Source organism: Urocitellus parryii, chromosome 9 (assembly GCF_045843805.1).
Source record: "Urocitellus parryii isolate mUroPar1 chromosome 9, mUroPar1.hap1, whole genome shotgun sequence".
NCBI classification, from domain to species: Eukaryota; Metazoa; Chordata; class Mammalia; order Rodentia; family Sciuridae; genus Urocitellus; species Urocitellus parryii.
In genome coordinates, this window is record NC_135539.1 from 102,473,455 (window position 1) to 102,487,354 (window position 13,900).

At 38.1% G+C, this 13,900-nt stretch overlaps 1 protein-coding gene across 7 annotated transcripts in view; it reads left to right on the top strand.

The window, feature by feature from the left end:
- Esrrg (estrogen related receptor gamma) overlaps positions 1-13,900 on the top strand; it is a 593,548-nt gene that overhangs the window by 167,551 nt on the left and 412,097 nt on the right. For 6 of the 7 annotated variants that reach the window (XM_026387967.2, XM_077802283.1, XM_026387968.2 and 3 more), the window contains one exon: positions 3,806-3,897. The exons of the other annotated variant lie outside the window; for it this stretch is intronic. The gene's annotated coding sequence lies outside the window, so the exon portion shown is untranslated. The remainder of the gene's footprint in view (positions 1-3,805; positions 3,898-13,900) is intronic. 7 annotated transcript variants of the gene reach the window in all.

Sequence of the window (13,900 nt, forward strand, 5' to 3'; positions counted from 1 at the left end):
CTAAAGCAGTGAGCAGTTTTCCCCAAGAGAGAGAAGAGCATCTCCATCATATCTCATTGTGGGTGTCATTAACCATCATCTAAGGTTTTCAGGCAGCTGTGGTTGGTAGAGCATTAGAGTGTCCCACAGTGATGCTGGCTTCGAGTCACCACCTTTTGAGTCCTGTTGTCTTGCAGGACCTCCTTCTCCTTGCTTGCAAAATGAGGGCTCTAGGGAGAATCCTCTGTACGGCCCTCATCAGCAATGGTCTTCTTCCATCCTCCATGGAACGGGATGATAAACCAAGGGGAGGTTGCACTCCTTTTGATTTTGAGTATATGAATGGTGTTCCAAGTTTGAGTGAATGGAAGCTATGTGATCTCTCTGTGCTAACCTTCTTGTGTCTTTCCATCATTTTCTTCGTCTTTCTACATTCCCAGGGTTAAAGTGGAAGGAGAATATTTTGCAAAGTGCTAGACTCAAGAAACTTGGCTGACTTAATGAAGAAATCATTTATTTTTTTTAAAAAATACTCTGCCCTCACAGAAATGCTTTCTCTAAATTTCTCAAATTGCAACAGAAAGTAGGAAGGAAGACATAACTGTGGGGTGGCAAATATTGGGAGAGCTAAATCTGTAATTCTGTGTTTGAGCTCAGTGTCACTGAGAGAAAGCCTTACATTGTGTCAATCACTGGAGGATCTGTATCTGAATGGATGGGTTATTGTCTGCTTTTAAAACTATTACCATCTCTGACCCACTGTTCCTTTCAAGGGACATCACATAGATATTATCATTCTGTTTTCTCTCTTGTTAGAGCTAGCTCCCTGGGATCTGAACCCTTCTCTTCTCCACATCTTTCCAGCAATCAGTAGCTCACTTGTATATCCTATACTTGCACTGGATAAAGTTTTCTAATTGCTGTTATTGAAATCCTAAAAAAAAAAAAAGTCTTCAAATAATCAAAGCTATTTATACTCACACAAAAACCATATGGTAGGGAATCTAGAAGCTGAAGAATCTCTTCTTTGTCTTTTACTCGCCGACTATATACTAACATTAAAAGTTCAAAGGAACTGTTTGGTTTCTCTTTTTTCCTCTTTTTCATTTTTTTTGTTTGTTCAAATTAGTTATACATGACAGTGGACTGCATTTTGACACATAATTCATGAATGGAGAATATCTTCTCATTGTTCTGGTTGTACATGATATAGAATTATACCAGTCATATAATCTTGTATGCACATAGGGCAATCATGTCCAATTCATTCTATTAATTCTTTCTACCCACATGCCCCCTTCCCCTTCCTGTACTCCCCTCTGTTTAATCCAAAGTACCTGTATTCTTCCCTAGCCACACCCCCATCATTGTGAATTATCATCTTCATATCAGAGAAAACATTTGGCCTTTGGTTTTTTGGGATTGATTTATGTCACTTAGCATGATATTCTCCAGCTCCATCCATTTACTGGCAAATGCGATCATTTCATTCATTTTTAAGGCTGAGTAATATTCCATTGTGTATATATGCCACATTTTCTTTATACATTCATCTGCTGAAGGGCACCTGGGTTGGTTCCATAGTTTGGCTGTTGTCAGTTGAGCTGCTATGAACATTGATGTGGCTGCTTCATTATAGTATGCTGATTTTAAGTCCTTTGGGTATAAATCGAGGGGTGGGATAGCTAGTTGGTTCCATTCCAGGTTTTCTAAGGAATCTCCATATTGGTATTTCCATAATGGTAACTGAACTTTTAAAGACAGTTTACAATAGTATTTTTTTCCCATTCTTCAGTAAATTATCCACAGTGTGGAAATCTTCCACCTGGGTTGATTGTCATAACTTAAAACAATTAATCTAGGGAAATGTATACTATATTTTATCCTCAGAGGCCATTTTAGCAGTAACAGAAACTAATTCCATGTGCTCTTCTGATGCCTGTATCATTTTCCTCACCTGAATCTCCTGAGTTCCTCTGCTCAAAGGGGTTGTATATGGGGAAATGAGAAGAACTGGATCCCAAAGCCATTATTACAATTCTAACATCATTTTGTATTTTTGTCAATTTCAGAGGTGAAATTTCACAAGTAGTATATTTTAAAAATTATCTAGAAATCTACAATCACATTGGTCACGACCATTGTCCATATTACAACAATAGCAACACGCCTGTTGGAATCAGCACCTGCAGGATTTTGTTGACTCGTGTCCTTCCTTGGTCCCTCTCAAGTCCTTAGCTTTCTTTAAAAAATAAATGACAACCTAAATTAGCTTCTGTGGGGCATCTAACCCAGTAGTGCCAATTGGGTGGGTTCTCTCCTATTTTTTTTATACTTATACAAATTATAGTTGTTTTTTTTAAACAGAACTCCTTTGTTTACAATCCTAGAAAATAAATAGATTTGGATTCTTTGAGTCTTCAAATCTTTTTTTTTTTTCTCATTCATGACTATATCAAAAGTATCCCCTACTTTTTTTTCTGCAAAGCGACTTCCTATCTTTATTCTAGACCCTGTCAAATTCTAATCTATACCAGGAACTTCCTTGGTCTCTAGTCTTAGTTGGTCCTCAGCTCTGATTCTGTGCAAGAATTTATTTCAAAATCATCCCTTTGTTTTCTAGCACACAAATAGTTTCTCTTTGGCATTTTTGAAGCAAATGATCAAACCATGATTCCAGTTGGTTTTTCCAGCATTGGGTTGTTGAGACAAAGTTGAGACTGAAAGGTTAATCTTGTTTGTCAAGGATTTGACTTTATTTTGTTCTTGAAAGAAAATGGGCAAGGTGTGGGTTTGGAGGGTGTCTTAGTGAACAGATTTAGAAGCCCCTCTGAGCATCTGAGAGCCATTTAATGGCAACACAACCTTCTCTAAAATGTTCCCCGGTGTCCAGATTTATCATATTCATGTCTCAAGAAGGATGATAGGAAATGGACCGGGGCCACTCGGATAATTAATTTCACCACCTCTTTTATGTAATAAATTGTACCAAAGTGTTCACTAAACCAATCGTTAGGGTATATCTGTCACTTCTGGGTCACAGCCTTCCTCCTTTCTTCCCTGAGCTGTAAGTTCAGCACAGAATCCTCCTGGATATCTAAAGGATCATTTTGTTGCTGTGAACAGTCCTTGTATCATGTGGGTGAAGATATGAGAAATAAGTTAAATCATATGGAGTTGCCATTGTTGTAGGTCAAATTTGGGAAAGTAGTGACAATGAGGTTCAACTCAGTAGCTTCCTTTGATAGACGCTCTTCCTAAAACAGCATTAATGCATGTTTGTTTAAAATCCACTGTGGAATTATTTGAAACAGAAGCTTTAAGTTTTTCCATGAGAAAACTTGTACTTTTCTTCCTGTTGCCTTTTGTCTTTTCTGAGAATCAGAGCAATAGGAAGCAAAGCCCTTATATTTTGAGATAAATGTGAAATAAGTGAAAAATCCATTGGTCTTGGAAGAATTTATTTATTTTTTTCTGAAAATTATAAATGTATTTAATGGAAAAATGCTTTGAAACCCTAACCAGAGCATTCACTATAAATAAGAGAGGAGTAGATGATTAATAAATCTAATAAAGCTAAGAAGGAAGAAAACTTAAAATAAAAATGAGGATTGTACCTTCGTGTGAGTGTTAATACAGCCCCGAGTTTATATATAGGAAAATCAAAGACTTGCTAAAGGCAGAGCATACTAAGTCATATCTATTAATGTGTGCTTAACTCTATTGCCTGGGAGATTTTATTAAATGCAGCGGCCACGAAAATTGACCTCACTTTTTTTTTTCCTGTTTTGGGTTGGATCCTTGCTCACGTCACATAAATGAATAGAGCTGACAATCTACTGGTTCATCAATGAAACAATATTAAATTATGAAGATGTAAGGAAAAAATCCTACGCTAACAGTGTTGCAGTTTGCAAGGTAAGCTGTCCCCTACAAGGTAGGAGATATTAATGTTCTTTAAAAATCTACACAATACCATGCCAGGTGATGTACACTAAAGGGTTAAGTGGCCTCTGTGTGTCTCTCTCTCTCTCAGTGTTGTGCTGACAAGTGTTTTATAAGTAACAAAAATGAAGAGACTGTGATGTTTTCCTCATTATGTCTTTTAAAATGCAAAATCATTTTTAATGCTTTTAAAATGTTATCTATTATGAAACAGTCTGACAAATTGGACTTTACTGAGTGTATGTTGCCTGATCCCACAGTCGTTTTGCCTTTGTTTCTGGTGATTCACTACGTTGACCAGTAAGCAGTGGCTAATTCTTGTCTTTCGGTTATGTGCAAGAAGTAAGATATTATTTTGATTTACATTTTCTCTTGTGCTTTAGATAGGAAGCCCTATCTTCTGATTCTAGCTTATGTGAACTTGCTGAAGGTTCTTTATGTCATTAGTTACCAATTGAGTACTTGTTTTTTTTTCTTTTGCCCCCAAGAATATTCAAAGGCTGAGTTTGTCCTGCATCTTTGTTTTCTTTGTTTAGTTTTTTTTTTTTTTTTTTTTGGTACTGTGGATTTAACCCAGGAGTGCTTAATCACTGAGCCATATCCCCATCCCTTTTAATTTTTACTTTGAGACAGGACCTCACTAAGTTGCTGGGGGCTTCACTAGGTTGCTCAGGCTGGCTTTGAACTTCTGATCCTTCTGCTTCAGCCTCCAGAGTTGCTGGGATGACTGGTGTGCTACACCACTCTCAGCTGCATTCCGTTTTTGAGGGGAAAATCATGTTATGCCTATTTTCTGAAGTTCCCATCAACTATTCAATCCTATGAATTACCCATCTCCTTCACTTGGATCTAGGAACCCTGTGCTAACAACTGTCACAGGAGGATGACAGTATGGAACAGTCTTTTGTTGGAGAGTTTCTCTGCTTTCTCTTTCTCTCCATGACACTCTCACATGGGTGTGTCTGTCAGCAAGGGTGAACAACCATTGCCTCCTCCAAGGCAGGATCAGTGATTCATTGGTTTCCCTGGTGCCTGTTGTGGTGTCCAGTGGAGCAGTGTACAGGGATCCGTGTGTACTTGCTCCTTGTGGCATTTCTCCATGGCATTTGCTACTGTACTCTCTGGAGTAAGTCAGATTTCTGAACAGCATTCAGCAGACTCCTGCTTCCATGTTGAAAATAGTACGTTGGAAGTAGAATTACCTTTTTCATAGCACCCAAGTTGCTTAATTCATAAATTGAGAATAACTTAGGCAGTGGGAGAATATGTTTCCGTGTTTGCAGTGGATTGGAATGAATGTGGTATTCGTTCTGCTTCAGCTCAAACTCTCCTAAAATGGAGTTCTGGCCCCATATCATTCAGTTACACGATTCTGGGATATCATCTGTTGTTTTGTGTAGCATCAGTTTGGTTTTAAATATTGGTGGTACTTAAATTTACTTGTTAAAAACTACAGGTGTGCCCTGCTTTAAGGAAACTTGGATATGCTTCAGATTCACACTTGCTGTGCCATGGCATGAAGGGGCAGTTATTTGCACACTAAAAATGTCTTGGCTTTATAAAATAATTTATCACCAGATTCCTTTAAATAACCAACTCTCTCAGAGCATTTAAAATATGATTTGATTTGAAAAAAATCAATGGTTACTCATTCCACTTTCCAAGAACACATCTACTCTAAAATGTGGGGCAGTTGAAGGGTGTCAATCAAGTAGCAAGGAATGAGGGTCTTGAGTAAGCCGAACAGGAATTAATTTTTTAATTTTAGAAAAACATTTACTTTTTCTAGAATTTTCAGGGGAAGCCACCTTCACCTTTCTCACCTCCAGAGTACATAAAGAAAGGAAGAAGGGGGCAGGCCAGTTTGAGTTTGGAAAAGAAGAAATCTATTTCTCTGGTGGGTTCGCATTCTGCATTATGCATGTGCGTAAGAGTGAGGTTTGCTTTGATCCTGACTATTAAAAGTTTATTTTTAAACTCAGACTGGGCAGGAATCCAGCGATGCTCTTTCCCCTGCAACACATCCTGGGTTTCAGGTCCCCAGCCTGGCAGAATGCGACTAAGCAGCCGGAAGTAGTTGAAAAGTGTGGAGACTTGACGGGTGCTGAGGGTTTGTTCCTCCCTTCCTGCCCTCCATTTTTGAAATTCAAATTGAATGCAATTTTCAGCTCATTTGAGCCAGAATATACTGTTGCTGAGCTTCAGTGGCTCTTAAATTCAAACTCACAGGAGAAAACAGATATCATCTGTCACAGAGGGTGGGAGAAAGAAGACTCCCACATTTTATTCAGGGGAGGCAGAGCTCCAGTAACTAATTCAAAGCTTTCTGACTAATCAGTTCATCATTCACCAGCAAACTGATCAAGTAATCAATGAAACCTTTTAGACACCCATCCTATGAAATCTTGAGTAGTTTCCCCCTTGCTTAAAAAAAAATGTTCCAGTCTATTTTTATATTGTTGATATTTTCATACCTATTTTGCAAACTGAGATGGAATATCTAGGTGGTCTTTTTTTTCTGCACTTCCTGACTATTTTTTATTGTTTGTATCTTTAATGTCTCTGTCGATGCTATTTACTTATGATTGAGAATTAGCAGAAGGCTTAATGCTGGCTAAGTAGGGCCAAATTTTGCATTTCTTTTTTTAATTAACAGACTCTCTGAAAATATGCTTCTTTCTCTAGGCAAATATAAGTACCAGTGGGGGAAAAAAAAAGAAAGACCCACTCATATGGTTCTGGACTTTGCAAGTGTGTCTAATCTGCAAGGTGGATATTTCAGAGGTCTTGAGAATGCCTCTTGATGAATTTCTGCCACTGGGTATGTGCCCAGGGAATGCAAATGAATTTGAACAATGATAGTCTAAAATTTCTCTTCTGATTTCAGAAAGAATGTGATGTGGCAATTTTGATCTTGAAATGTAGGTTATATGCTTATCCATGACTGTTTTAGTGTAAGTCAAGATTTCCATAGGAACAGGAAGGCTATTCACTTTCTCTTGCTATTTTACCTTTTACCCCCTTTTTTCCTCAGGATCCATGAGACACAAGTAATTATGTTATTTCAAAGTAAGTGGGAGTAAAAAATTTGATCTCTAAATACTGTGAGTTCTAATGAAGTCAGTTTATAGTAATGCCACCTATGGTGGGTAAGTGTATGATTGACCCTATATATTTATGCACACATGCTTGTATGTGTGTTTACATGTATCGAGGATCTCTAAGAATGTGACAGCAGGAACCTCCAAATGTTCGCTTTTACCTTAACAAAGTTATCAACCCCTTTATCCTCTTAGTGGTAATGTGCTTATGTATTAGAATCCTGGTAGAAAACATTGACTTCATTTCCTTTAGAAGGAATGATACCCTGACATATTAACCTGTGTTTCTCTATTATGCCTTCATGAAGCTATTGACCTGTACTACAAGAAGTCAGAAACGACTGTGAAACTAAAGACTGTGAAATTGCGATTTATAGTAAGAAATGCATATTTGGTTTCTCGGCCCCCCAGTTCCTGACCCTCCCTTGGAACTCTTAATCCCTAGGGATTTCCTGTGCGACTGACAGGAGTGTCTTTTGTTCTAATGAGGCCACTCTTGTTGGGCTCCTGGATGGAAGTGGGTCACCAAGCCAAGATCAGAAGCTCTGAACTTTCCACCCCACCTCCTATCCTCCAGGAGCAGAGAGGAGCTGGAGAGTGAGTTAATAGCCTGTTGTGCCTACTTGGAAAAGCTTCCATGAAAATCCCTTCACTACAGGGATGAGAGCTTCCAGGTTGCTGAATGGTAGAGGTCCTGGGAAGGTGGTGCTCTACAGAGAGTGGGAAGCTCTGTGCCCCTTCCCACAAAGCTCTCCCTAGTTCCTCATCTGTGCATCTGTGCCCTTTATAGTTCCCTTTATTGACATAATAAACTGGCAAAAGTAAGTAATTCTCTGAGTTCTATGAGCTACTCTAACAGATTAATCAAATAAGAGAAGGGTGTCATGGAAAAAATCTCTCATTTGTAGCCAAGTCAGACGGCAATTGTGGGTAGCCAACAACTTTTGACTGGTATTTGAAGTGGAGGTCAATCTTTTGGGACTGAGCCCTCCATCTGTAGCTCTTTCCAAGTAGATGGTGCCAGCCTCAAGTCAAACTATAGTTACTTGGTGATTGCTGAGGAATTGATAGGTGTGTAATACCTAAGACATCTGAACACAGAAGTGTTTTGTGTTGGGTGAAAGAGTACGAACAACAGTTTGACTTTTACTATGTTACTGTATCTACCATGACAAGGGATCTACCTTTTTAGCTAATTACTGAAGTAGTTAATGGAGATTTAGTTTTCCTACTTAAATATCATCTGGCTTCTGGTTTCAAGTTGTTGTTGTTATTATTACCACTAGGGATTGAACCCAGGGATGCTTAACTCCTGAGCAACATCCCAGCCCTTTTTTGTATTTTCTTTAGAGACAAGGTCTTGCTGAGTTGCTTAAGGCCTCGCTAAGTTGCTGAGGCTGGCTTTAAACTTGCAATCCTCCTGCCTCAGCTTGCAGAGTTGCTGGGATTACAGGTGTGCCCACTGCGCCCGGCTCAAGTAATTATTGAGTGCTTACTATGTGGCAGACATTTACTGAACTAAGATTTTTCAGTAGTGGTTCTCAACCTAAGTGAGATAGACATTGGAGATGAAATGTCAAACCCAACTAAAATATGCACTTTGTCCCTGCCTTTTTTCCACAGTTAATAATTAGTGGTATAAAATAGATATACTCTAATTTGATATTGGGAGAAAGGATAGTATGCAAAACAAGTTAGTGGCTAAGATAATAAAATGTGCACACTGAGATATTAAATGTATAATATTCTCCAAAATGCTAACAAAATTGGGCAAAGGAAGGGCCAATGAGGTGCTGATATCCTGCAAGAAGGCACTGTGAGGTAAGCAAGCCAGGGATCAATGGAGGGAAGGAGAGAACAATCCAGGAGGTGGGCACAGTAGGACTCTAAGAAAAAGTTCTACTGAGAAACTTGAGTGAAGTACCCTTGGGGAGAGCTCACTAGTGCACGAGAGCCTGTTTCTACCAAGAAATGCAGTTATTTCATTTCTAGGAATTATGTGAGCCAGTGTTTATTTAATATTATTAAATATTAAATGATATGTTTACAAAAACAGTTATGTTAAACTGAAAGTAATAAATACTCAACTTGTCTAAGAACACTAACCTCATTTTGCTGTTACCTGTGCTCTGGAAGCCTGACTCTTGCATCTGGATGGGGAATACAGTGTATCAAGGGGCATGCTATTGGGCATCTCTTTACCAATTCCAGGTACCATTGTTGGGTTGGGAGTGGAAATCAGCCATCAGGGGAGTATTTAAACCATGGAAATCAGCAAGTGTCAAAAATTGGGACTTTATTCATTTGAGGGTCAATTGTTAAACAGACAAGCATGGGGTTGGGAGTGGAGGTAGAGCTAAAGGGAACTGGAAAATATCAGAAGATAGCATTACCTTAAGGAAATGGTTCTATCTCAGTATAGACCAGGGGATTAAGTTATGCAAAGAGATTATAGTTGATTTAGAAATAATCAGGAACCTTGACTTTGTCTAAGTACTTTTATCATTATAATATATACCATCATTTGTTGCTTAATGGCAGGAATATATCCTGAAAAAAGCATCCTACGGTGATCTCTTTATTGGGAGTATATCATAACAGATACTTACATAAACTTGTATGCTATAGGTCAGTCACTTGACATGGCCTATGGAGCATTTGAGAAACATGGTAAATATGAGATGAAGGAAGTAGGGAACATGTCATCCTGTTTTATAGTAAACTTTTTTAAAAAATGAGTACACTCCAAAATAGCAATATATTATAGTCAATACTACAGTCCTACATTATTATCAAGTATCATACTGTGCAAAATTGTACTGTTATACTTTTATACATCTGGCAGTGCAGTAGGTTTTTACAGAAATAACACCATAAACAAGTTAGCAAATTCACTAAGACTATGGGATGGCTGCATCACTAGAAATTTTTAGTACCCTTATAATCTTGTGGGAACTATTGTATATGCTGCCTATTGTTCAATGAAATAGTGTTATATGATACATGATTATATGGTCATGATAGAAAATTTATAAAGTAGAATAATAGATAGCACTTCTATAATATTTTCCACGTGCCCCATATTTTTTAAGTATTCAAAAAATACTGGAAAATGACCTTTAAATTAGTTGCTGTTATCCCATGTCAAAGACAGTCAAATTGAGGTTCAAAGAAGTTCAGAGCTTTGGCTAAGTAAAAAGCGATGATCTGAATGAGGGAAGACCCACCTTGGAGTTCACTCTGTTACTCTACCATTCAATAAAGAAATTGACAATGAGCATTAATGTAAGCCCCCCCAGATATTCTATGAGAAACTGGACTAATAGTGGTGCCATCTGTGCTGGGATTGGTGGGGGCTCAGTTATAACAAGATTTGAGGTGATGGGAAATCAAAGTGGTGAAGCTCCAATGGCACTTTCATAGCCTTCTCTAGAAGTGCACTGGGCAGAGAAATAGTAGACTTTGGGAGACAAGGCTAAATTTCTCAGGGATTATGCCTAGAGGAAGGGTCTTAAGGAACACTCACTTTAGGAAGAAACTGAAGGTAATGTGGTAAATGAAAGAAAGAACAAGTGGAAAGGGAAGAGAAGAATTAATAGAGGCATAAAGAATAATATCATGAAGATAAGGAAGGAGAGTTTGAGGAAGGGTTGCAGGTGAACAATGCTGAGGATTTCAGAGAAGTTTTATAAGGATGACAATATCATTGATTTTCCAAGGGAACTTTGTAGTGAAAGGGGGTGCTATTAATCATTAGGCCAGGACACAGACAACCCAGCTCAAACGAATCTGTGGTCATGCTTGGTTGTAAGGTGGATGAAACTGCAGATGCTGAGTTAATGGTGGTCTTCAAAGGACTTCTCTTTAACCAACATATCCTGAGCAGCTACTGTGAGTAAGGCTGAAAGTGCTGAGGATAAAATTACATATGGCAAGATTAAAATAATAATAATAATAACAACAACAACAACAACAACAACAACAACTTGACGGGGGATAATACAGCAGAGGGAATTGGTACATGGAACAAAATTATTCTTTGCCACCTTATCTACACCTGGAAAGAGTCACTGTTCACAATTTTTTGCTATGTTTTTTTTTTTAAATAAATTCCAGACAGTCTCTATATAACTAGTTTGTTTTGTTTTCAACTGAAAAAATGTAGCCGTACCACTTGTAGGTTTGCAGTGTATTTAGTTCAGAAGAGGGACCTATTTAATATCCCACTTAAATGAGTGTATAACATTTGACTATTCCCTTATTGATATATACACAGCCTCTTTATTTACTTAGTTTTTTCAGTTTCCAATAATGGTAGGTAAATATTTTTATTCTTGTGGCCTTGTTTCTGTAAGATAGACATCTAAAGTAGGATTGGCTGAGCTGAAGTGCTCGCATATCTTTTTTTTTAAAAATATTTATTTTTTTGGTGTAGATGGACACAACACAATACGTTTATTTCACAATGCCTTTATTTTTATAAAATAAAGGCTGAGGATCGAACCCGGGTCCTGCCCGTGCTAGGCGGGCGCTCTACCGCTGAGCCACAATCCCAGCCCCCTCGCACATTTTTATAAGGAACTGTCAGTGGATCTAAATAAATTGTACATATTTTTAATTCCACCACCAATTCCTCATTAGCCATGATTCCCTTAGACTTTAATTGTTTTTGTCAACTATTGAGAAATAGTATTTTATAGCTATTTCAATTCACATTTTAAAATTATTAATGAAGCTGAGCATCTTTTGTACTTTTTATTGGTCATTTGAGAGTTTTTGAGCAAAATTGCACATTTATATTGTTTTGCCAAGTTTTTACTATTGAAATAGTTTTCATTTTTATTTTCCTTAGTTGTTGACACTACTTTTTTTTTTTTTTTTTTTGTGGTACTGAGGATTGAACTTGGGGCACTTTACCAATGAACTGCATTCCCTGCCATTTTTATTTTTTATTCTGAGGTAGGGTCTCACTAAGTTGCTGAGGGTCTCACTGAACTGCTGCAGTTGGCCTAGAACTTGTAAGCCTCCTGCTTCAGCCTCCTGAGTTGCAGGCAGTACAGGCATATGCCACTGGACCCAGCAACACTTCTTACATATCTAGAATGTTAACCCTTTCTTAAAAATGTGTTACAGAAATGTCTCCTATTTAAATTTTGCCTTTTAATTTTGCTTCGTATTACTTTTGGTCATAGAGAAGTAGTCAAATGTGTTTATTTTTTGGCATCTCATTTTCCTGTGTTGATTAGATTGGCTTCTCCTGGAAAGAAAGAAAAAATAATATTTACTTTTCTAAATCTTTCATGTTTTCAATATGTTCCTTGGTTCCAGTGCTCATAGACTGGTGGGGAAAATGGCTATGAAGTGTAGGAGTTTCTGCTTTGTAGGATCAGTGTCTGCCTGAGGGATTCACCCAGGAGAGGGTGCTCGGGCTAGCTGGGGTTGGGCGTCTGGAGATTGAGGGGGCAGCTGGGCCTTCTGGGGGATGAGCTCTGAGCTGAACCTTTCAGGCTGAGGCATCAAGGGTAGGGAGGACTTCCATTTGCAGAAATGACAAGTCAAGGAGACTGAAAACCGAAGTCAATAATTTTTCCAGAGCAGGGAGGGAGAGGGTTCTCCAGATGGATAAAGGGTGAGTTTGGGGATGTGTCTCAGTGGTAGAGCTGCTTGCTCAGCAGGCTGAAGGCCCTGGGTTCAATCCCAAGCACCACCAGGAACTGAGGCGGGTCAAGAAGGGAAAAATAGTTTCTTGAATTATTTTTTTCTAAGTTTTCCACAAGGAACGGGTGTTACTTCTGTAGCCAAATGAAGGAATTTAAACTGAAGGAAAATGAAACTCTGAGATTGGGATTTACAAAGTTAAATAATAAGCCAACATGGATAAGAAACAAACTCCTTCTAAAATTATTAGGATGGAACAAAGGGAACAAGGATCCTTATTTGAGGATTAGGAAGAATGTACACATTATCTTCAATATCCATATCCATATGTCCTAGAAGAAAGTGGCTCTGACAATTCAAACAAACATGAATGACAAATAGGGGCACAGGAATGCTAGTTATCCTGATTTGATTAACATACAGGAATTGACATATCATGCTGTACCCATAAATATGTACAATATGTACAATACATTGGTAATAGTGTATGAGCAGAACAGAAATGCTAACTACCAGTATTTGATCATTATATCTTAGCTACATATATCAAATTATTATTTTGTCCCCCATAAATGGTAACATTAAAATTGTAATAATAATAATAATAATAATAATAATTATTATTATTATTCACATAACTTCCTCTAGTTGCTTTGGGACCAGAACAGACCTAGAAGATGTGTATATAGGGGAGAGGAAAGGAAGCAGTGTCTGGAGACACGGCTATTAAGTTGAGATCTGGAACTTGAATTGGAGTTAGGCAAAAATCAAGTAGTTTGCAATGTACATTCCAGACAAAAAGAACAGTCCATATGAAAGATGATTCAGGTACCTCCTCTCTGAGGTCTCAGGCTCTCGGCTTTCAAACCTCACTGGGGTCCCCACCAGAATAATGACCCTTAATATGTTAGCTTTCTCCAGAAAAATCATGGAGGTTCCCATTATCCATCCTGTTTGGTGTTTAAACTCTACACAGCATTGCCCAACCTAAAATTTCTTGTTTCTGCTCTTTGCTTCAAAAAAACATTGTGAGAATGGGTGCATCCCAACTACTCTTTTTCCAGTTGGCAGTTCCTCTGTTTGGAACCTCTTCTGTGACTCTTTGTCCCACTTACTAGAACCCACGAGGCATGGCTCAAAAGTCTGCTTCTTTCCATAGCCTTTCCTGACCTTTTTAGCTAGAAGAAACTTGGATGTTGAAATGTATGTTGGTGCCA